The sequence below is a fragment of the Petaurus breviceps genome, unplaced genomic scaffold (assembly GCF_028583685.1).
Source record: "Petaurus breviceps papuanus isolate PSGF00001 unplaced genomic scaffold, PetGlider_PUasm1.0 129, whole genome shotgun sequence".
Taxonomy (NCBI): domain Eukaryota; kingdom Metazoa; phylum Chordata; class Mammalia; order Diprotodontia; family Petauridae; genus Petaurus; species Petaurus breviceps.
In genome coordinates this window covers 2,559,949-2,585,191 of record NW_027185665.1, presented here as the reverse complement: position 1 = coordinate 2,585,191, position 25,243 = coordinate 2,559,949, and the positions used below count along the sequence as shown (strand labels likewise).

General features: G+C 42.3%; 1 long non-coding RNA gene across 1 annotated transcript in view; it reads right to left on the bottom strand.

The window, feature by feature from the left end:
• LOC138172841 (uncharacterized) overlaps positions 1-6,157 on the bottom strand; it is a 578,919-nt gene extending 572,762 nt beyond the window's left edge. The window contains exon 1 of the long non-coding RNA XR_011171257.1: positions 5,795-6,157. This is a non-coding gene — a long non-coding RNA (uncharacterized lncRNA). The remainder of the gene's footprint in view (positions 1-5,794) is intronic.
• Between the last annotated feature and the right edge of the window lie 19,086 nt (positions 6,158-25,243).

Sequence of the window (25,243 nt, the reverse complement as noted above, 5' to 3'; positions counted from 1 at the left end):
ATGAAAATTACAAACTGAGAGTCAACACCCTGACTGAGGAAAATCACACCTTAAAAAACAGACTGACTCAATTGGTAAAAGAGGCTCAAAAAGGCAATGAAGAGAGGAATGCCTTGTAAAGTTGAATTTGCCAGATGGAAAAAGAATCTCAAAAGCTCAATGAGGAGAATTGCTCCCTCGGATTTAGATTGGAGCAAAGGGAAGCTAGTGACTTTAAGAGAAATCAAGATGCTGTTAAACAGATCCAAACAAATGAAAGAATAGAAGGCAATGTGAAATATCTCATGGGAAAAACCACTGATCTGGAAAATAGATCCAGGAGAGATAATTTAAAAATTATTGGACTACCTGAAAGCCATGATCAAAGTAAGAACCTAGAAATCATCCTCCAAGAAATTTTCAAATAAAATTTCTCAAGAAGGCAAAATAGAGGTTGAAAGAATCCACCAATCACCTCCTGAAAAAGATCCCAAAAAGAAAACTCCTAGGAATATTATAGCCAGGTTCTGGAATTCCCAGATCAAGGAGAGAATATTACAAGGAGCCAGGAAGACAATTTGAATATTGTGGAAACACAATCAGGATAACCCAGGATTGGTAGCTTCTACACTGAGGGATTGAAGGACCTGGAATAGGATATTCCAGAGGGCAGAGGAGCTGGGATTAAAACCAAGAATCACCTACCCAGAAAAATTGAGTATCATCTTTCAGGGAAAAATATGGTCATTCAGTGGAATAGAGGACTTTCAAGCATTCTTAATGAAAAAAACAGAGTTGAATAGAAAATTTGACATCCAGATAGAAGAAGCAATAGAAGCTTGAGAAGGTAAACAGGGAAAAGAAATCAGAAGCCACTGATCAAAGTTGAACTATTAACATTCCTACATGGAAAAACAATGATTGTAATTGATGAAATTTTTCTCAGTATGAAAATAGTTGAAGGGAATAGAAATATATATATATATATATGTATACATATATACATATATGTATGTCTATATCAGAGGGTATATGGGCTATGAGTGAATGTGTGTATATATGCTTACAGGTATACATAGATAGAAGGCACAGGACCAATTGAATAGGAAGGGATGATACTTAAAAGGTGAAATTAAGAGGTTAGAGAGGAATATAATGAGAGGAGATGGGGTGAGACAGAATGGGGTAAACTATCTCATAAAGAAGAGGCAAGGGGAAAGGGTTACAATGGAGAGGGAATGAAATACACACTAAATAGGGTATCTCACCCTACAGGAGAGTAGGGGGAAGGGGATAAGAGGGGGGATGATGGAAGAGAGGGCAGGCTGGGGGGGAGGGAAGTTGGAAGCACTCACTTTTGAAAAAGGACGGGATCAAAGTAGAGAACAGAACAAGTGGGTGGTGGGATAGGAGGGCGGGAAATATAGTCAGTCTTTTACAATATATCTACTATGTTAATGTTTTGCATTAGCTACACATGTACAATCTATACTGAACTGCTTATCTTCCCAGTAAGGGTGGGTGACAAGGGAGGAAGGGAATGAATCTGGAATTCAAAGTTTTAAAATCAAATGTTTAAAATTATATATACATATATACTATTATTATTACTATCTTACACGTAATTGGGAAAGAAGATATACAGGCACTGGGGCATAGAGATCCACCATGCCCTACTGGAAAAGTCTAAGGAAGTATGGGAGAAGATGTGGGAGACAGCAGATTGGAGGAAGGGATATCCTGTGGGACTGCTATTCTGGGGTGGTGGGTAGGGGAAATAAGGGGAGAAAATTTGCAGCTCAAAATCTGGCGGAAATTAATGATGTAAATCAGATGTTAATAAAGCATTTGAAAAATGAAAAAAAAACAACAACAGAATGACAAACCAGAATTCTAACATTCATTTGCAATGAGATTCATTTGCAATTCTAACTTATTCATTTGTACCTGACCAAGAGAAATGATATTAGCCATAAGCATAAGTACTACTTATCTTTACATGATCAAGTTAGACAAACAGAATTGTGCTTCATGACTGTAGAATGTAACCAAAAAAGGATATATATTTGTGTAAATATTGGCATGCCATTTCATCTCTACAAGACTTTTTCATCTATAAAATGGAGATAGTAAAGCTTTTACCAATAATAAAAAAAAGTAAAGAATTGATTAATGAGAAGTAACATTTCCAAGTGAGATGGTTTCAGAAAAACCTGAGAAGATTTATATGAAGTGATATAAAGTGAAATTAGCAGAAGCAAGAGAACATTGCACACAGTAGTATCAATACTGTAACAATTTAGCTACTCTGATCAAGACAATGATCCAAGATAATTTCAAAGGACCCATGATGAAAAATGCTATCTACCTCCAGAAAGAGAACTGATGAACTCAGACTACAGATTGAAGCATATTTTCTTTTAACTTCTTTATTTTTCTTGGAGTTTTGTGTTTGTTTTCTCTTGTAACATGGCTAATAAGGAAATGTTTTGCATGACTTTACATATATAATCAGTATCATATTGCTTGCCTTCTCAAGAGATAGGAGAGAAAGAGAATTTCAAACTCAAAATTTTTTTTAAAAAATGAATGTTAAAATTTTTTACATGCATTTAAAGCATTTAAATCAACTGCTGCCCCCATCCTCCTATTTCTCTGCTTACTCTGGATTGGAAGGGGTTGATACTTCTCATTTACTCAATGAAAGTCATTTAATGAAGAGCTAGAGCTATACCTGGTTGATAGGACATTTACTTCCTCTCTTTTTATTCCCCTAAACAAGGGGACCAGGGCCAGATCCCCAGCCTCCACAAGCAGCCCTGCCCCTCAGACATGTACAATAATTTAACACAGTTGCCTCTATTTTTTTGTGTAAATTCATTATATTAATAATTATGAACAAAAAAAATTTACAGGCATTTGGAAAATGTTTAACAAAATAAATAAAAATAGTTTCTAAAAACTGGTTGCTCATAGGAAATTCAGTAGATAGTTTATTTAAATTTTAACAAAGAGGAGGCGACTAGGTGGTGGAGTGAATAGAGCACCGGCTCTGGAGTCAGAAGGACCTGAGTTTAAATCCAGCCTCAGACAATTAACACACACACACACACACACACACCACCACCACCACCAACAACAACAACAACGACAACCACAACTAGCCGTGTGACCTTGGGCAAGTCACTTAACCCCAATTGCCCTCCAAAAAGAAAAAAAAAAATTAACAAAGACGCAAAATTTCTTATGCTATCCTTTTTCATCAGAGGTCCTTTGGAATTATCTTGGATCATAGTCTTGATCAGAATAGGTAAGTCTTTCACAGCTGATCATCATTACAATATTGTTGCTACATATAAAAGTGTTCTCCTGAGTCTGCTCACTTCATTTTGAGTCAGTTCATATATGTCTTCCCAGGTTTTTCTGAAACCATTCTGCTCAGAAATGAATAGCTCTTGACAAAACCATGTGATAAACAAAATGGAGAAATTTTGTATTTTTAGGGAGACTCAGAACTGCTTGAATTATTACACCCAAAGTATAGTCATTAATTGTTCAAAAGCAGTTTGGAGGGAGATGTCTAGCAGAGTGACCCAAAATTTGTCCCTCACCCTGTACTTGTCAACCCTTTTATTGCTGACTTGGATGAAAATATAGATGACATGCTTATAAATTTGTAGATGGTACAGAGCTGAGAGGGAGAGCTAACCTTGTGACAAAGTCAAAAACCCTAGCAATCTCAACAGGTAATAACGTTGCAAATTTAATAAGATAAAATTTAGTTGAGATAAATGTTAAATCAACTAAGACTCCCAAATGCTTTTCAGATAAACTGCTATCTAGTCATACCTGCCTCACCTTATGTTCGTGAATTGATATTTTGAACCCAAGTACAACATCTGATATTTATCTGACAGTAGATCGATAGTACACAGACAACAGTTCAATTTAGAAACCAAAGGGAGGTATTTGGGGTCAGCCTGATTATTGGACTCTGTGTGAGCCCAGGATGAGGGGACCCTTGGGCCATGGTTATAATATAGAGAGGTTTCAAAGTGATTTACATAAATGGTCTCATTTGAGCCTCCTGACAACCCTGCAAGGTAGAGGTAGATATTTCTAGAGGCAGAATGAGTCAGATGTGCAAACACACCTGGTAGCAGTTATTCCCACTAGGAAAAAGAGGCAAGAAGGAACAAGGAAGGGGAACTGGGCTTACTCAGCATATCCTGCACACAGGCTTAGGGAGATAGGTACTACAAGTATTATCCCTATTTTTCAGATGAGTAAATTGAGGCCTGGGTGCCAAAATCTGAGCTCAGCAGATCAGCAAGTTGTTCACAGACGCAAAGCTAGAAAGGGTCAGAGCTGGAAAGTGGGGCCATGTCTTCCCAGCTCCAGGTCCAGTGTCCAGTCCACTAGGACATAATGCTCAACTACTAATAAGGGCATATTCCATACCAAAGGATGCTACTCTTCCCCATCTTGACCCTCTTAACAGGAACAATGAGCTGAAAATAAAGGGCAGTACTAAGAGTCGTCTGTTACACATGCAACGTGCAAATCATGGTGCTGGTTCCCCTAGCAAGCCCACATCTGCAACACCAGAAAAGTTGAATAAAACAGTAAAGTTAACTCGATGAAACAGCCAAAATTCTGTCTGCCTGCAAGAGAGCAGATGCACTTGCCAGAGACGCCAGTAAACCAGACTCTTCCCCTTTCGCCTATAAAATCCCGACAAATTGTTACAGTTGCAGTCTTGATCTTTTTATATGATTACAACATGCCTGGAGCTCCAGTTTAAGAAAATCTTGTTTAACATTCCATATTTTGAGGCTGCTGCAATTTCAGAAAGGGAATTTGATTTGGTTTTTTAAAAAGGGGTAGAAATCTGGGTCTGAAGAAAAATGTTTCCCACCTCTCAGTTGGGGACTTATGGGTGCCAAGTATTACATACATCTGTCATTTTGTTTGATGGTTTTGCTTGATGACCTCTGTGACACAGGAAGATGTCTCTGGTGTAAATAGTCAAAGGTATCAAGAAAGCTTTATGAAAGGAAGAAATCAAATAAAAACAGCATTTAAGAAGTTCAGATGCTTTGAGGAAGGAAATAGATTGGTAGCACTCACATCTCTGTCTTCCACACCACTCACAGAATCTGGTCTTTCTCTAGACAGGGGGGGATAAGGTAATTCTCATCGGGCTATAAAAGAGGACAAACTTTTCCTCTGGTCACATCAGTAACCTGGGAAAACGTCTTGGATCTCACTTGCTGGCATTCTCTTTGGAACTCCAAAGCCGCCATGATTAGCTGGGGAAGAAAGAGAAGTGGCTTAGAAAGAAGCAGACAGTGGGGAGGACATTTAGACTGGGAGGACTCCTTAGAGCAAAACGGAAAATAGGGAGAGTCTAAGAGACTGGGAGGGAAAGTCTTAGAATAACTTTCTAAAGAGGAAGAGGCCCCCAGGACTTCCCCTGTATAATACAAATAAATCCTTCCCCATCAAAGAACTGAGCACTAATACTTTTACATCCCTTTGTGCAGAGAAGGAATGGCCAAACTCCTAGATCAAAAAAAAGGAAAAAAGAAGAAGAAACTAGAGTTGGGTATTGGGGTCAGAAAAAGAACAGAAAGGGATGAATGTTCAAAGTTTTAACAAATAGATTAGCTTAAGCTAAGCTAAGAAGCCAAGGAGAGCTTTTCTGTTATACTTTGGAAGTTTTGATAAATCTTTTCTTTTTTCCCCCTTTGTGTTCCTGCTCTTTGTTAGCAGTTAAAAAAAAGTCTTAGAAAACTGAAAGCATTCTAGGTACTGTAATATAATGCCCAGCAAAGGCAACTTCCCAGGTTCAAAATACCAGCATAGGTGCTCTCTATTTTATTTAGTGACAAACCAAGAACAGAGAAGATCGAAACATGACATCATTCCAAATACAGCATTTACTAAGTGTGATTAAATAATCTCCAAGTACTACCCCACCCCAGGACCTTCCAATCATTCAATCAATTACAAAGTCTCTGTTCCAAATACTTCTCCACCCCTAGGCTATACCTTCATTTGTCAATCACAGAGCACAATAAGGTCAAAAGTTCCCCACCCCTGGATCACAATTGAATCTACCCCAGAGTTACATCAAGTTTAAACACAGCACTTAATACCCAAATGGAGGTCTTTTCTTCATTGCCAGTCCCTTCATGAATTTATCCTCTGTCTGTAGGACAGTCCTAGAACCCCTGAACACATTAGCAAAGCCCTCTCCCAGGATTTCTGTAAACATACAACAAGAAAATCCTTCTTCAGGGCTTCTGAACCAACAGAAAGGCTCCCAGACCCCTGCAACAACAGCACTGTCCTTCACCAGTGGACAGTATTCACTCTGTCTGCAGGACAGTCTCCAGACCCCTGCAACAACAGCACTGTCCCTCACCAGTGGACAGTATTCACTCTCTGTCTGCTGGACAGTCTCAGGGCTTCTTAACCAAATGCCAGGTTCCAGGACTTCTTCAACAGGACAGTCTTTCACCAGTGGACAAATCTGGCAAAATAACATCAAAACAGACAGACAAAGTACCAGCAAAACAGCCATGTCTCCTCAGTCCTTGGCAGCTCAGGGAGCAGGTCTCAAAAGTCCAGGGCAATTCAAAGAGGCCACCAGCAATTCTCTTAGTCTCTCTCTCTCCACGAGGTGCTGCTTCCAAAAAGATCTTCCGCCTCTCTCTTGTCTCTCCAAATCTACATCACCAGCTCCTCCCAGTTCAGGACTTTCTTTTCACATCAACAAGCCCATCCCACAGGTGGGATTAACAAACTCTGGGTTTTAACACAATCAATTTCAAAACCAAGCCAATACAGGGGAATCTTTAATTGCCATTACTATCACAGGTACACCAGACACCAGCTGGGGAGGGAGAGGAGATGACAGGAGAGGAAAAGAGGGGAAGGAGTGTTTACCAGTGGGAAGAAGTAAGGGAACACAGTCCTATGGCCTCAGATGTGCTTAGTGATCTCAGTGCTCAACTACAGCCATGAAATCAAGAACTGTCACCCCATCCTTGGCATCCCAGATGCGAGTCTAGTGAAAGCCAATCAATCAGGGAAGCTAGGTAGCACAGTGGATACAGCACTGCCCCTGGAGTCAGAAGGACTTGAGTTCATATCCTGCCTCTGATACTTGTTAGTTGTGTGACCCTGGGCAAGTCACTTAACCCCAATTGCCTTCAAGGAAGGAAGGAACGAAATAAGAAAGCCAATCAATCAATAAGCATTTATTAAGTGCCTGCTTACCATGGACCAGACAGTGTGCTAGGTACTGAGGATACCAAGACAAAAATGGAACAGTCCCTATCCTCACATTCTATGGAGAAGAGCTTATATTCTGTAACAGTAGTGCCAAACTCAAGTAGAAACAAATTCCTTCTGGTCACACATATTGACTTAGAAAATCACAAATCAACATTATCTATGTTGTACTGTATTGTTTTGTTTTGTTCAATTTTTCCCCATTGTGTTTTAGTCTGATTCAATTGCATTGCACTCAGGAGCTTTGTGGGTTTCAAGTTTGACACCTCTGTATCTATAAAGATCAACAGGCCATAGAAAAACTTCTCTCCTTTCTCATCTGGTTCTCGTGAAAATTCAAAAATAATTAGAGTCTGGCATATGCACAGACCCTATAAGTTTGCCCAGCTGACGCAACCTCTCTACCTGGAGAATGCTAAGGAGCTTGTTTCCAGGAGAATCATGATGGCACTTAAGCAAAGTGGCTTTGGAGAGCCTCTGGGGCAGGCTAAGCCATTCGGTAATGGAGAGTCTCTCTGGCTTGCTTCCAAGGGATTCAAAAACGTCTTTCAGCATTAGCCATCTCCTCTCCTGCATCAACCCTTTGTACCACTCTTCCTGGAGCACGACTCCTTTGCCCACCCATGCAATAAGGGGAAAGAGCTTATGGCCAACCCCTCTTTGAGGTCTTACTGCTCCTGAGAAGCAGGCTTTAGTGCGTGGTGGTTCTTTTCCCAGGGGAGGGTTTCATGACTTAGTGAGATCACGAAGTCCTCCTCAAGGCTCTCTGGTCTTCCAGAGCTTAGACTCCGGACCACGTGTTACAGCTGTCCTGGCATCACCAGCCCAAGGAGCAAGGAGTAAACTTCCAGACCCATACCAGTGCTGTCCGAGAGAGAACCACTTCCAGAAGTGATGCCGACTTTGGATGTCAACCTGGTGAGGGCAATGCTGGGTATTGAGTTTTGAGGTTACTCCCTCATGAACAAAGGTGGTATGCTCCGGAGGTCAGGTTGTTCTTGATATCTCTGAATTTGTAAAAGCTAATGTATGTTAAGTAGTTAAATGGAACTGGGGTGCTAGACACTGGCCCCTCACAATGAGGGGGACACAGCTGGTGAGCTCAGGCACTGGCTACCCCAGAACTCTAAGAGGACAATGTAGCTTGCCTGACTCTGAGAGAGGGCCAGAGAATATGCACTACACATTTGCAAGTACATTTTGGGTCAATGTGCTGCAGACATCTGTGTGAGCTCTCTCAACCTAATGACATCCAGTGTAGAAGGAAGTTATGAATGACTAGGAAATCGTGGTGTGAGTCAATGTCAATTGTACAGAACAAATGATTTCTGAATACCATCTGCATGGCTACTTTAGCTGAGGAAGTGGATTGCCTCTTGAAGAAGTCCCCAGAGTCTAGCAAAGCTTTCCCTCAGGTTCCTCAAATGCTTTTTGCCAAAAAGAAGAAGGGGAAATTGGAGACTTGACTCATACAAGCTGACGTCTGACATAGTTTGTAACTGTTCATTGGCCAACACACAAAAATGTCAAGATTTACTGACTTGTTACTTTAATAAAATTGGCTTTACTGTCTTCCCCTTAGGTGTAAAGGCTAGTTCTGAGGCAGCTTAAGAGCATTTGGCAGCACAGTTGAGAGCAGCTGCCCTCAGCTGTTACTGGGGTCCTGGTACTTCTTTATATTGATAATAGAGAGCTATAGGATAAAAAAATTGAATGTATAAAGTCCTCCATTTCTAAACTCATTAGCTGTGCAACAAGGAGAGGGGAAGAAGAGACGGCTGTGCATGAGAGCTTGTCCACCCTAATACACACATGTTGCCTTGTGCAAAAAAATGTTTTCTGTTCTACTGCACAGAAAGAGAATAGTGTAGAGTATCAAAATTATAGTAGAATCACCAGACCTGTAATTTAGAGAATAAAAGGAAGCCATGTATTGGGAAAGGGTCTGAAAAGAGCTGCACAGTTTGCCAAATAGAAGAAGGAACATCATTTTCCTCGACCCTTCCCTGGAACATTTCTACTACATCACTGAGCATCATTATGGCCAACACATGCCCCTTATACTAATGTCTTTAGCATTTTCCTACCTCTCCTTCTGACCCATTCCCTCTCAACCTTCCTCCTGACCTCAAGCTGCCCTCCAGCTGGTCAAAGACCTCCTGGGGCCTCGTCCACCCTGAAATATTCACCCCTCTCCAAAATATCCTCTCCTTTTCCCCTCTTTCCTCTTCCCCCATTTAACCTCCTATTTTCTCCATGTGGTCATTTTTGCTAGGTGTCTTAAATGACATATAATTAAGCCAGTCCACAATGAAAAACTGCTTTTCCACCTGCATGACTATTTCATCAGAAGGATTTCAGGCAGAGCAGAGGTAGCAACTTTATTGACTCTCTTCCCTTCAATTATGCCACACTGCCTACCAGAAAAGACAAGTTCTTCACCCAACACTTCCAAGAAAAGGGGTTTGATGCACAAGCACCATTTCCAGGGTAATCAGAAGATTGTCATCACAGGAAACTCTAGAAATTGCCTAAAGAAGAGGGAAAGGGGAGGCTTTAGGGTGACATAATGGTATTCCCAAACCTAGAGAGCTTCCCTGGAAAACCAGGGCTGATTTCTGATTGAGGACCACCAGAGCAGTAGGTGAAGGCCAGATAACTATTGAGAGAAAGATCAAAGATTCCATGGTGGCTGGAGATAGTGGATCAGACTCCAGCCAGATGAGGGGTTTATCAAATATCCATCACCACTGGTTTGGTGGTGGGTCAGGAGCATCCATGGAAGCAGAACATCACATCCTGGAAGGTCTTTCCCAGAAAAGCGGAAAGAACACATGATAAGGATTCTTTTCTCTGGAATGGACTAAACTGCACATGGGGGGAGGGAGGGGTTCTGACATGTGATTTCAATGGTATAGAGAACTCCCAGCCTGCAAACTCCCTCTACCAATGCAGATCTACAACTTATACAGTCTTTAAAAGTTGCCTAGGGTACAGAGAATTTAAGTGACTTGTCCAAGGTGCCAAGGTCATCATGTGTAAAAGGTAAGACTTGAACCCAGAGCCTGGTTACTTTGAAGCCAGCTATCCAATAAGTCGGGCTGCGATTCTGTCTAGCATATAATAAACACTTAATAAATAGTTACTGAATGGAAGGCAGGGAATTCGATTAGATAACCTCAATTGGCCCTTCTAGTACTAAGGGCTTACAATTTTATCTTTACCTGCATTTCTTGCTGCCAAAAGTTTGTTCAGTTAACATTTCCCTTTTGCCTATCAGTATTTCCTCCTATGTTACAGCAAAAACAAGGCAGCTTTGGCTGGGAAGTCTTCCACCCCTCTTCACATATACTGAGGTTATTTTATGACCCACAGAACCACTTTCTGTCTTGAAAATAAATAAACAACCCTGCCAGATGTTTCAAGTTGATTCCATTAAATTGCTTCTTAAGGAGAGTTATTTCTTAAATGTCTGATTTTCTGCAGTCTCTCTTCCTTCAGAATAGATTCATGCAGGTAAATTTTAAATACATAGAAAGTAATGAATTCCAATCCTCTCTTGGCAGGAGTGGTTTCCTGCCTCTACCTGGACCGCTGCTAGTGAGCTGAAAGAATGTGCCTGGGAGTTAGAGCTGATCATGGAAAGAGGCTAAAGCCAGAGGGGCAGGTTGCTTCCTGAACACTGAGACTCCAGCCTGAATTGCCTCACATTTTTGTGAGGATCCTCCCACCCCTGCTGCTTCATCAGACTAAGCATGGAAGGCTAAAACAGTGCAGGCTTCCAATGGGGTATTTAACAAGGGAGTAGTAAATAGAGTGTATTGTGGAGAGAGGCCAAAATGGAGGGGCAGGGAAGACAAGTGCTGGCCTCTACTAAAAAATTGACTTCCCAAAGAGATCATACAAATGGATAAATGACTCATATGTACAAAAATATTTATAGCAGCTCTTTTTTTTTTGTGGTGACAAAGAATTGGAAATTAAGGAGATGCCCATCAATTGGGGAAGGGCTGAACAAGTTGTGGTATATGAATGTAATGGAATATTATTTCCATAAGAAATAATGAGCAGGTGGATTTTAGAAAAACCTGGAAAGACTCACATGAACTGATGCTGAGTGAGGGGAGTAGAATCAGGAGAACACTACACACAATTACAGACACATCGTATCTGTGATGACTGACTTTGATACTCGGCTCTTCTCAACAATGCAAAGTTCTAAGATAACTCCAAAAGACTCATGATGGAAAATGCCATCCACATCCAGAGAAAAAATTATGGAGTCTGAATGCACATTGAAGCAAGCTATTTGCTCTCTCTCTCTTTTTTTTTTCTTCTTTCTCGTGGTTCATTCTACTGCTTATAATTCTTCTTTACAACTTGACTATTGTGAAAATATGTTTAATGTGAAGGTATATGTAGAACCTATATTGGATTACATGCAGTCTTGGTGGGGGGGATCAGCGAGAATAGGGAGGGAGAGAAAATTTGAAATGCAAAAACTTATGGAACTGAATGTTGTAAACTAAAAATAAATAAATTTAAAGGGGAAAAAAAAGCTTCCAATCCTGGCTCCATCTATAAATGTGTGATTCCATTTCCCCATCTATTAATCAGTCAACAAATATTTACTGAGTTCCTTTCTATATGCTAAGTACTATACGAGACATTGTGGGGCATATAGAATAAATATAAAACATTGCCTCAGTACTCAAAAAGCTTGCTGTCTGATACCATTACTAGGTCTGTATTCCAAAGAGATCATAAAAAAAGGTGCAAAGGGGAAAGAACATACATATACAAAAATATATATAGCAGTTCTTTTTGTGGTGGCAAAGAAATGGACATTGAGGGAATGCCCATCCATTGGGGAATGGCTGAGCAAGTTGTGGTATATGAATGCAATGGAATACTATTGTGCTATAAGAAATGATGAACAGGCGGACTTCAGAAAAACCTGGAAAGCTTTATAGGAACTGATACTAAGTGAGGGGAGCAGAACCAGGAGAAGATTGTACCCAGTAATAGCAATATTGTGGGATGACCAACTTTGATAGACTTAGATCTTCTCAGCAATGCAATAATCTAAGACAATTCCAAAAGACTCATGATGGAAGATGTTATTCACATTCAAAGAAAGAACTATGGAGTCTGAATGCAGATTAAAGCATGCTATTTTCTCTCTTTTTTTCTCATGGTTTTTCCCTTTTGTTCTGATTCTTCTTTTACAACATGACTAATGTGGAAATATGTTTAATATGTTTGTACATGTATGGCCTATATCAAATTGCTTGCCTTCTTGGGGAAGGAGAAAGGGAGAGAGGGAGAAAAAAAATTTGGAACTAAAAATCTTATAAAATTGAACATTAAAAACTATCTTTACATGTAATTGGAAAAAATAAAATACTTTTGGGGGGAAGGCGGGAAGCTTGCTATCTGGCTATCTTATAAATGGATATGAGCTTGGAGTCAGGAAAAACACGAGTTCAAATCCCTCCTTTAGGCACTTACTAGCTGAATTTCACCTCTCAACTTCAGTTTCCTCATCTGAAAAATAGAACTAATAATCATTTCAACCTCAAATTTCTTACACTAACAAAATCACAGACCCTATATTATTATTATTATTATTATTATTATTATTATTGAAAAGACAAGACCAACACACATGAAACAATGAGAGAATAACAAAATATAGTGAATATTTAAATTGCATTGTGCAAATTTAGGATCATAGGATTTAGAATAGAAAGGGATTTTAGAGTCTAGAGGTTCTTAACTTTTTTTGTGTCATGAATGTTGTTAGTATTCTGGTAAAGCATATGGATCCCTCCTCAGAGCAATGTTAATAAATGCACAAAATAAAATATATTGCATTACAAAGGAAACCAGAAGTTAATGAAAATGAAGACGCAATTTTTCCCCATCTAAGTTCATAGACCCCTTGAAATCTAGCTATGTACCCAAGGGAACCATGGCCCCTGGATTAAGAATCCCCAATCTAGTCCAACCTCCTCATTTTGTAGTTGAGGAAACTGAAGCCCAGCAAGGCAAGTGACTTGCCCAAGAAAATGTGGCTATCTACATACCACAGGAGTTCAGAGAAAGCAATAAGTGTGGGAATATTCATCAGAAAAAAAACTGTATGGAAGCAGATTTTGAACTGGAGGGCTAAGATTTGAATAGGAAGAAGGAAAGGCAGTTGAAGGGAGGAGAATGCCATGAACCAAGGAAAAAGGAGTGGTAATGAGCCTGGTTGAATTAATGGGGTGATAGTCCCAGGAAGCCGAGCAAAGCTTTATGCCCACCACCAAGAGAAACACCCCCACCAAGGACACTGGAAAGATGATTCTAAGAATCATATATTCCAAGCCCTCTGCCAAAATTCTGCTTGGGGGCCTGAAATTTACATGTTTCCCACTATGGGTTCTGTCCAGTGAGTTAGGTCTGATTGACTGAAATTTTACTCTACTTTATCTTTAGACCAGAAGCTTTTTGCCTCAGGATGTGAAAAACTGTCACTCCCCTAAAACTGCTAGAGGTGAGGCCATCCTTTCTGTGGCTGCCACATTCATCCATAATATTTGAAATGCATTGCTTTCAGTACCTGAAATGAGGTTTGTCAGGTGACATGGTAATCTGTACAGTCTCCCGGGTCACATCCAATTTGATAAATAAAACTCCTTGGAGTCCCCTGTAATTGTGGGATAATTTTATTAATAACATTTGTGCTGCAGACAACCAAGTGCTGTGTATCTGCAGGCTCTTGGGCATTCCTTTAGCCCAGTCACTGCTCTGCCTTCCTCTAGGAATGGTGCTTAAGGTTTCCCATAACCTTGGCAACCCATCCTAAGTGCTGACGAGGTCTTGAAGTGACATGAGGATGGGGATAATAATCCCTGCCCCAGATTGCTCCAAATCACTAATAACTAGAGAAATACAAATTGAAAGTACCCTGAGGTTTCACCTCACACCCAGCAAATTGGCAGCACCTGAGAGGCCTGGGGAAGAGAAAGGGGGAGGGGGGTAGGGAGAGAGAGGGGGAGAGAGAGAGAGAGAGAGAGAGAGAGAGCTAGCTCTCTCAAGCATACACTGTTAGGGAGCTATAAACTGGTCCAGCCACTCAGAAAAACAATTTGGAACTATGCTGAAAAGACAGTCACTAAAATGTCCATACTCAGAAAGCCCACTCCTCAGCATAAATCCCAACAAGGACAAAAACAAAAAGAAAGGCCCATGTAGAACAAAATATTTACAATACTCTTCTTGGTAGCAAAGAAATGGAGAAAAAAAAGATATCCAGTAAATGGGTATCAAATGGCTTAACAAGGTGTGGTAAGAGAACACAATATGAGATGATAGATATGAAGTATTCAGAGAAACATGAGAAGACATATCAACTGATACAGAGTAAAATAAACAGAACCAGTAAAACATGCACAGATTGTAATGACAATAAAAACTTTAAGAACAAAAGCCAGAAACTTAAGGTTTACACAGTGATAGCTACAGAGCTTCATCCTAAAGAGGAATTGAGGAAATGTTCCTTTGTCATTTCACTAAACAGATAGGGACCATTAGGGGTGGGTGGAATAGTTCACATGTTTTATGACAAACGTAATGTGTGTTGGGGTGGCTAGGTGGCACAGTGAATAGAGCACTGGAGTCAGGAGGACCTGAGTTCAAATCCGGCCTAAGACACCTAACACAAAAACTTGCCGTGTGACCTTGGGCAAGTCACTTAACCCCAAACTGCCCTCCAAAAAAAAAATGATGTGCGTGGCTTAGTTTTGCTGAATTTTCCATTTTTCTCTTCCTTTTTAAAATCTTTGTTACAAGGGATGACTCACAATGTGATTTGAAAACAAAATACATCAACAAAAAGATTTCAAAAATACTAAATTGATGACATCTTTCCCTTTCTTCCAATTAGGTCTTATGAAGTTAGGAGGTATTATAATAGATGAAAACACGATCCGATGAAAAGTACTCTCATTTTTATGTGCTACTCCCACAGGAACCAAAAGACAGTACTACTAGTAATGGTATGTTACTTGTCATTTATACAGCACTCGGCAAAGGTCTTTGCTAACACCAAGTGGGCTTTTAGCCCTACAACTAAGCCTGTGAGGTAGGTACTATGGGTATCACTATCCCCACTTTACAGATGAGAAAACGGAAGTTGAATGAATAGCACTGGATCACACAGCTAGTCATCAGCAAAATATGGACCCAGACTCCAAATGGGGTCATTGCTCTATTTATTATGCCAGCTGGGCTGCTGCTCTTGTTCAGTCATTTCAGTCCTATTCCATCCTTCATGACCTCATTTTTTTTTGGCAAAGATACTGAAGGGATTTGCCATTTCCTTCTCCAGCTCATTTTACAGATAAGGAAATTGAAGCAGAGTTAAGTGACTTGCCCAGGGTCACACAGCTAGTGTCTGAAACTGGATTTGAACTCAGGAAGATGGCCCCACACTCTATCCACTGAACCAGATAGCTACCCTAAGGCTGCTGTTCTACTAAAGGAAAACCAATCAGATCCAAAGCGACAAAAAAAAAAAAAAAAGCTTTTCCAGTGAACAGTTATCCAGCATTATAAAATTTTACATATTTTCCCAAAATAATCAGTATCCCTTTTCTCCCTCTTCTCTGACCATTCAATGATTAAATGAGCTAATATATGTTTACAAAGGGGGAGGAGGGATTTAGCATAGTGCCTGACATGTAGTAAGTACTATATAATTGCTTCTTCCTCCCTTCCCCCTTTCCCAATGAATATGTGGGAATATCTATTTTGTTTCTCCATATGTATCTACATCTCATCACCAACCATAATGTGATGAATATTTCAGGCCATGGCAATTTCTGAAGACTCTCTACCGAGGCACTGAGAGAAGGCTTCATGATGTACTGAGACAGAATAACTAGGGGTGCCAGTATTATCCTTATTTTATAGATAAGGAAAGGAAGACAGAGTGGTTAAGTAACTAACTTACCCAAGGTCACAAAGCTTCTAAGTATCTGAAGCAGGTTTGGGACTCAAGTCTTTGTGATGCTGTCAACCACTCTATCCACTACGCCACCTGATTGTTACTAACCTCCATCTACTTTCCCATGTATACCCTTCATTCCACACAAACTCATCCTCCCATATTCAATCTGTTGCCAAGCCCTGCCATTTCTACCTCCAAAAAATCTTACACTTGCCTCCTCTCCTCTGACAGCAATGCCACCCTGATGCACCTCGTAACTGGACTAAGCAATAGCCTAGTGGTTGGTTTGCCAGCCACAAGTCTCTCCCCACTCCAGGCCATCTTCCACTCATTGGGGGAAGCAAAAGACCAAGCATGTCACACACACACACACACACACACACACACACCCCACGACTCCTAATCACCTTCAGGATCAAAGAGAAAATCCTGTTTGGCATTCAAAGTCCTTCATTACTTGTCTCTCTCAGCTCAGACACCTTTCCAGATTTCTTACACCTTACCTCCTACCATGTACTCTTCAGCCCAGTGATATTGGCCTCCTTCCTCAAACAAGACACTCCATCTCCTGACTCTGAGCATCTCCCATGCCTGTACAGGGATGTCCTCTGCCTCCTAGAGTCCCTGACTTCCTTCAAGTCTCTTTTTTCTTTCTTTTTTTTTTTTCTTTTTGGAGGGCAATTGGGGTTAAGTAACTTGCCCAAGGTTACACGGCTAGTGTTTTTGTGTGGGTGTTAAGTGTCTGAGGCCGGAACCAAACTCAGATCCTCCCGACTCCGGGGCCTATACTTTACTCACTGCGCCACCTAGCTGCCCCCCCTCTCTGAGCTTTTGTTCATACTGGCCAGTCTACCTGTAATTTCTTCTCTTCCTTCCCTCTTCCCCACCCCCATGGAATGTTGAAATCTATCCATTCTTCAAAATGAATTGCACTAAGTTTTCTTGTAAGAGTTGCTTTATCCCCCAGACTCTTATTTATTACATTTTGTGCCTCTCTTATCAGCAATTCATCTGTAACTTATGGTTTTAGAGAGCTGCCTAGGGCATTGATTAAGTGAACTGCCTGTGGTCTTACCCCATGTAAAGTCATTAATTCTTTCCGAGAAAACACTGTATTAGGTGAAATGAAGTTACAAGGGGCAATTGGTTTCACTGGAACAATGTCACATTATGAATGGGTGATTGGTCAAATGACATTTTAGCGCATGGTTCAGTAGTGTTTTACGACATTTTTGTAGGACTTGGTCATAATGTATTATTGGCTTTATTGTGAAACATTGGTCAAATTAATGATATGTGAGTTATGTCTATAAATTATATTTATTTGGAGGATCAAAGATTTAGAGCTGAGAAGGGAGCACAGAGGATATCTAATCCAATTCCCCACCCAACCCTCTTCCTACCCTCCCACTCAGGTCCGGGAGGCCCAAGATCACTGGGGTTGTAAAATTCAGAGCTCAGGTGTCAGAGTTAAAAGTAACAACAGCACTCTCTTAGTTCAGGTTCCATGTTGGGATGAAAGGAGGCATTCACAAATCATTGAACTTCTACAAAAGGATGTTTATTTTACCCCAACACAGCAAGGATATTCGACCAGGATACAGTGGGACTTGGTTTCTCTGTATATTCGACCCCCCTCCACCTCACCCACCCCTGGTCTCCGTCTAGAAATGTATGGTCAGTAGGCTATCAGGCTATGGTAACTTGAGTGGTCTTGGGCGCCCATCAAGTCTGAGAGTCCCAGATTCTATATGGATCCCATTTTTTATAACCTTAGCTGATTTTGCAACAAGGAAACCAAAGACAATCAGATCCCAAGGGCAGCTTTGTCCTGGGCCTACCCCATGTTGGGATGGGTCTCACACAAGAAAGCTGGGCCAGAAAGGTTAAGGCCAATCAGATCCCAGGAACAGCTTTCTCTTCTTTTAGAGTATCCCCATGTTGTGGGCAGGAAGAAAGAAGTTGTGTCCTGGAAATGCTAGGGCTATCACACAAGGTTTGAATCCAGACCCTCTGACTCCAAAATTAGTACTGTCCCACAGTGTGTGATACTGGCTCCTGGGAAGACCAAGTGAAGGACTGAAAGCCACCTGAAAATTCTGTGTTTTGTGAGTCTTAAAATGCTATTCCTGTGTGAGATCACTATTATTACAGGGGATAGTAACTATTTCCTCACATTCCAACACTGCTGGGAAAAGCTGAGGTTCAAGTTCTCCTGATAGGCAGATCCCCAAACCACAAAGTCACTGAGTTCCCCCAACCTCTCCCCCCCCAGGTACTGGTGACTCAAAGCTACAGCTCCTGATGTGTGTGGGGGGTGGGGTGGAGAAAGCTGTGGATCATCTTTTCCAGCCTAGTCACAAATCACAGTAGCTCTGTGACAGTAGTGACAGAAGCTTTGTCATCAAATGTGAAGGACTTTTTTTTCCTTTTTTGTCATTGAGGAATAACCCATGATTATAAAGGGGGCAAAAAGTGTGCTCTCTCTTTCTCTCTCTCTGACACACACACATACAATACACACTCACATATTCTCTCTCCTACACACACACATACACTACACACTCTCACATATACTTCCATACACACATTCTCTCTCTCTCTCTCTCTCTCTCTCTCTCTCTCTCTCTCACGATGAAGGAAGAAGAACCCTGTGTACTGACGGCTCCAAAGCAGACGTGCCTGTGTCTGAAAAGTGACTACAGACCTCAAACCTTGTCACTACACGTGTTTCCTTTACCAAGGTTTGCCATAATACCTACCAGGAATTGCTGCTGAGAATCAGTCCTGGCATATCCCCTCCTCCCCCCCTCTCCCCCACCAGCTGATCCAGCAGAGTTCTGGCTGGCTTATCAAAGCAGGGAGAGTTGGGCTGGGGGAAAGCAGAGTGAGGACTCAGCCTTAGACCCCAGGGCCTTGGAGGCTCCAGGGAACAGAGAGGTGAAGAGCCCAGGCTGCTGAAGGAGGGGTGTACACTGTTCACACGCCCTTATCAACATATTCCCCATTACAGGTGTCAACAATCTGCCACACACAACCCAACGACGTTTAAGTCCGCACCTCCTTGGGCTCTCTGTTCCCTTTACTATGTCACTGACGTATCCCCTGCCTGGAAGAGGCGAAGAGGCTCCTCTCCCTACTGAGATCGTTCTACTTTTGTGGGCTCTTCCGCAGTGGCGTGCCCTGACTTTCCTCCACCCATCCACCCCTCCACATCTGCACCGCTTCGCTAGAGGGTGAAGAATGCAGTAATAAGGGGCTCCTTAGACTAGGAAGGGGAAGGTCCCAACCAACCACCCCCATTGTACCACCTGCAGCTAGATCTCGGATAGCTGGAGCCCTAGGAAGTGCTCAAGGGAGGTGATAGGTTGGGGAGACGCTTTTGCAAGTCTCCGGGACCCCTGGTTGCCCTGGGGGGGGGGGCATTAAAGGACCACCTCGCCGCCTAGCCCCTACTCGGGCAGAAACCGCATTCGCCCTCTCCGCCCCCACTCCATGCCTTGGCACAGGCTGGGCTCTTTAAAATCAGAGCAGCAGCTGGAGGAGTTTGAGCCTCCCGAGTCGGATCACCCCTTTTGCGCCCCCCACCCAGCGGCCAACCCTGTACCCTTCCTTCCCTGGGACCGGGCTTGAGTCCTCCCCTTCCCAGAGTCTGCAGCTGTCTGGCTCAAGCTTCAGCGATCAACTGGCCAGACCGAGTCTGGCCCCGGAGCTAGCCCGGGGAAACTTTCCGGGGAAGCGGGGTGATGGGCACCGCAGCCTCTGGTCGAGCAGAAGCTCAAAGCTGTGCGCGAATCGCCCAGAGGAAAGGACCACTGCCCCGGTCCCTCCTCGCCCTCCCACCCAGCCCAACGCAGTCCCAAGGCCCGAGGTGGGGAAGCAGGCGGAAAGGGGGCGGGGGTCTGTTCACCTGCCGCACGCTCCGCCTCCTCCAGCGCGGTGGGGCCCCCCGAGGCACGGGCGTCCGGCTCCCCGAGATGCCGCTGCTGCTGCTGCCGCCGCCGCCGCCGCCGCCCCTGCCGTGCAGCTGCTGAAAGAGCTGCCACCGCGGCTGGCCGCCTCCCCTCCAAGCTCCCTTTAACTCCGGCAGCTCGTGGCTCCCTACCTCGAGCCCCGACGGGCGTAGAGAAAGACGGGAATTAGAGCCGCCAACCTCCCGCAGCCCCAGAGAGCTCCAGACTCTGCAGAGCCTCTCGGGGTGGGCGGGGACTCCCTCCCAGAGAGTGACCCAGCTGAGGGCGGGGATTCCCCCGTGCCGGGGACAGGATGGGCGGGGATTTCCCTTTTCAGAAGGCAGGGTGGGTGGGGTCTGCCAGTGAGTGACAACGCCCCCACCAGGCTTTCTCTCGCCAGCGACCGTGGGCTTAGTTTTGTCGAGTGGGACTGGGGTCTAAAAAGAGCCTCAGCCTGGGGTGCCCAGGAATGTGAACTCGAGTGCAACCTTTCCAGGCGTCACAGCTGTTTAATCATGGAGGTAATCACCTCCTCTCCCAGCTGTAAGCGGTGAAACGTGTCTCCTTAAATCTGCAAAAGTAAAGCCCCCGAGGGTTGAGTCACAGCGTGAGTTCATCCATCCTAGGGTAAGGAATGAGCAGGGCGGGAAGGGGGAAATGAATGCTAATGCGGGTCACTGTGGTGCTAGCCAGTCTTTTGGTTAACAGAGCCCCAGGCCTTTCCATCTAGGACGGGGGGTGGGGCGGGGCGGAGAGGACCCGCTTCTTTTCTAAGGATTTGTCAAGAAAACCACCAGATATCTTCTGTTCCCTTCTTGCCATTCTTCCTACACACGAAGAATGGCTAATGAACATGACAAGGATATTGCCTTACATTTTCTTGAAATAAAAACGTATGGATGTTTTTTGCAAGAAGTCACTGATAAGTGTTAAAAACAGATTATGTCTTTGTTTTTACAAAGTCCTTGGTTAGGAATAGCCGATTCACTTTTTAAAAACCCAATCCGTTGTCTTGGGACAGGGAGGCCCCTTGGATAAAGGGCTCCCCTAGGAGTACGGGTTTCAAGTTCTACCTGTAATACAATATTGACTGCTGCCCTGGGCTAGTCACTTACTACTTAGCACTCCCAGGCATCACCTAAGTCTACCGGGGTGATGTGGTGGTACAGAGGAAAGTGCTGATTTTGGAGGGAGGTCCTGGGTTCCTCTGATGCATACTACTTCTATGACGTTGAGCAACCCTCGGCTTCAGTTTCCTCATCAGTGAAATGAAGGGTTTGGACTGTATGGCTTCTGAGGCCCCTTCTGCAGGAGAGCTATGATTTTAAGCCTATTAGTTGCAGAAGAGTTGTCCATCTACATTGCAATAACTTCCTGGGTTGGTTTTTTTTTTTGTCTCCTAAGCTCTCTCCAACCAATCTTCCACATACATATTAACTTCTTAATACAGAGCTCTGAGCAAGTCACTCCTACCCAAAAACCCTCCGTGGTTCACCATTACCTACTTAATACAGATGACAACTGACCTTTCCTATCCCTTCCTCAAAGCTCTTCACAGCCTAGCGGCTTCCTATCTTTCCAGTACTTGTCACCCTTTACTTCCCTTCTGGCCCTGTCCCATCCAACCATACAGACCTACACCATGCTCAGCACACAGGGTCATCCATCTTGCCATCTCTTTTCCTTGGCACTGGCTGTCCCTCAAGCCTACAAGGCACTCCCTCCTCCTCCACGAAGTCTTTCCTGGTTGCTCCTTCTCCAATTGCTAATGCACCATCTCCTAAAACTACCCTGTATTCATTTTGCATCTTTTATATACACACTTTTACAAATATATGTTGTTTCTCGAATTTGAATGTAAGTTCCTTTGAAGACAGGGAGAGTTTCCCTTTTGTCTTTGTGCCCCCAGGGCTTGGGACTGAGTCTGGCCTGTAGAAAGTATTTAATAAATGCTTGTTGATTGATCCTCCTCTCAACCCCAGTTTCCATCTGTTGAAATCCTTCCTTTCCATGCCCAATTTATATGCCACCTTTTCCATGAAGCCTTTCCTGATATAACTACTCTAGGTAAAAGTGTTCTCTTCCCTCAAAAATTTATCATAGCACTTTGACTCTCATTTTTCTTACCACATTCTACTTTATATGATATTTATTGGAATATGTCTATTGTCCTTGAAGATTTTAAGGACTATGATGTATACACCTTGTCCCAACCAACGCAAATCCACCATCACCTTCACACACAAATTACTATTGAAAAGGTATTGCATATATTTTTATATTCTCTACATCATTTGGTCCTCACAACAATCCCAGGCAGATAGTGCAAATATTCTTATGCCCCCATTCTACAGATGAGGAAAGTCATCCTGAGTGAGTGTAACTGACCTGAACTCAAATAGTAACTAGGGAAGCAGGGGCTTGAAGCCCTCCATCTTTTTATTCTCAATTCAAATATTCTTTCCATAGTTCCCTTTTGTGAAGTAAAGTTTCTGTCATTAATTGTTGGTTATCATGTCACTAATTAAATCCCACACCTTTGCTAGTTATGTAGATGTGCCATAGAATTCAATAAATACCCTTTGGGATCAAACAATGTGTGGCTATTACCTCTCTCCTTAAGAGGTAAAATCTTGTTTCTGCTGACCTGCTTAAAACACCTCTAGCCTCAATCATTTCTCACCTAATATCACCTAGATTTTTTTTTGCATCTCTTTGCATGCTAATAATAGCTCACCTCACCAGGGGTCAACCAAATTTATGGAAATTGCTTTGCCCTTGGATTTTTCCCTATGGAGAAATCTAGGTGGCTAAAAGCATTAATTTTCCTGTGTCTGAAGATCAAACAACTTCCTCTCTACAAGTCTGACTGTGCCCCCAACACCCTATATTTACAACAAATGTGGAGCTTCCTACTTCACTTAGGAGGTGGAAGCCTTCAAATGGGAACTTCTTTATCTCTCCTCCAAACTAAACAGTGAGAAGGTGGCAATACCTCTTACTCAGACTAATCTTTGCCCTTGATCTATTATCTCCTGTCTCTTACAGGATCTTGCTCTAAGAAATCATTCTTCCTTCTCATGCTTCTTTGATCTCATATGCTTCTCTGGCATCTTCTCATGTGCCTACAAACATACTTGGGTCCCCTAATCCTCAAAAAAACCAAACAACTTTCCCTAGACCTTAACCTCTTTACTTCAGTTTACCTGTCTGTAAAATGGGGATAATAATTTCACCTACTCTGAAGATCAAATGAGATAAATTAATAATTGTAAAGCACTTAGCACAGTAAGCACTATATACCTCTTTGCTATTTTTATTTTTACCATTTCAGCAGCAGCATCTTCCATAAGTCAGTCTAATTTCATCTCCCTCCTCCCATTAGACTGTGGGCTCATTAAGAGCAGGGACTAGTTTTTCCTTTCTTTATTTCCTCGGTGCTTCAAAGTGTCTGGCACAGAGAAGGTACTGTAAAATGACAGTTGACTGAATAACTCCCCTTCAATCAAATTTGTTGGAAAAAGTGTGGAAATAAGTTCTCTAAAAAGCTTCCCGCATTTTCACCATTCATTCTCTTTTTTCATCTCCTTACTTGTTATCGAAGAGACTCTCACTAAGATGACCAATGACCTCCTCATCACAAAATCCAATGTTCTTCATCAGCATTCCTGTCTTTGACCTCCCCGGAGCATTCTCGACCCTGTCAATGACCTCCCCTTCTGGATATCTCCATGCTTGGCTTCACACAGAACAGAATGCCCTAGTTCTCATCTCACCTCTCCAACTGTTCCTTCTCTTGCTTGCTACTGCGTCCAGGATCAATTACAAACTGTTCCAGTTGGTATTTAAAGCTTTTTTTACAACCTAGTTCCAGACTTACATATTTCTCCTTTTTACTGGCTTTATGGTCCAGCCAGGCTGGCCTTCTTGCTGTTACTCAACACATATTATCTCATTTCCTTCCTCCATGTGTTTGCATAGGCTATTTATCCCCTCCTCCAAAATACCTAAGATGACCCCCCCCCATCCCCATTAACTTCTGCCACTTGGAATCCCGAATTTCCTTCAATGCTCAGTTCAAGGTCATCTCTTCTGTATGTAGGGTATCCCAAAAGTCTTAGGGTAGTTTTAAACTTTATTAGTTTAATGTAAAATAAAACTGTATAATTCTATATGTGTAGTTGTCTCCTCTAATAGATTGTAAGTTCCTTAAGGGTTGGATTCTTTTATACTTTGTATCTGTAAGTTCTGAACGTACTCAGAAGAATGTCTGGTACATAGTAAAAGTTTAATAAATGCTTATTGTTACATTAGACTTTTCCAAATTCCCTCCCCCAAGTTGTCCCCCCCCACATGCAAACATATTTCCTTGTGTTTATTTTTTTAATCTAATTATTTGTATACAAGTTGTTTCCCTCAGTATAGTAGGAGAGTACCTACTCCCCTTCATCCCAGTTTTCCACCTCTTGTTTGAAAATTGTATTCAAATCCACACTACCATCAAAACAATGGATTTCCCTGTGGTTCCGTTCATCAACCCTGTGACTTCCCAGGGATAGCTACCTTCCATACCCACCCTACTACCATATGGGTTGTCTCCTACATTCGAATGCAAACTCCCTGAAGGCTTCTTGTTTCCTTTTTGCCTTTCTATCCTCAGTGCTTAACACAAAGTCTGACACATATTACTTGTTTAATATCTACTTGTTGATTGATTCACTGATCTTTTTTTGACTCATCATTCTATTCCCAACCCCTTAAGTTGGGTGTTCCCCAAGTACTAGTCTTGGGCTGTTTTCTCTCTACCTTCTCTCCTTTGACAATCTCATCTCCATGGCTTCAGCTATCACTTCTATGAAAATGATTTCTAAATCAATATCTCTAACCTTGACATTTCTTCTAAGCTCCACTCCTGAATCTCCAAATGTCTATGGGAAATACCTACTCAGATATGTTACTAGCACTTCAGTTCAGCTATCCACAATCAAACTTGTTATCTTTCTCCCTAAAA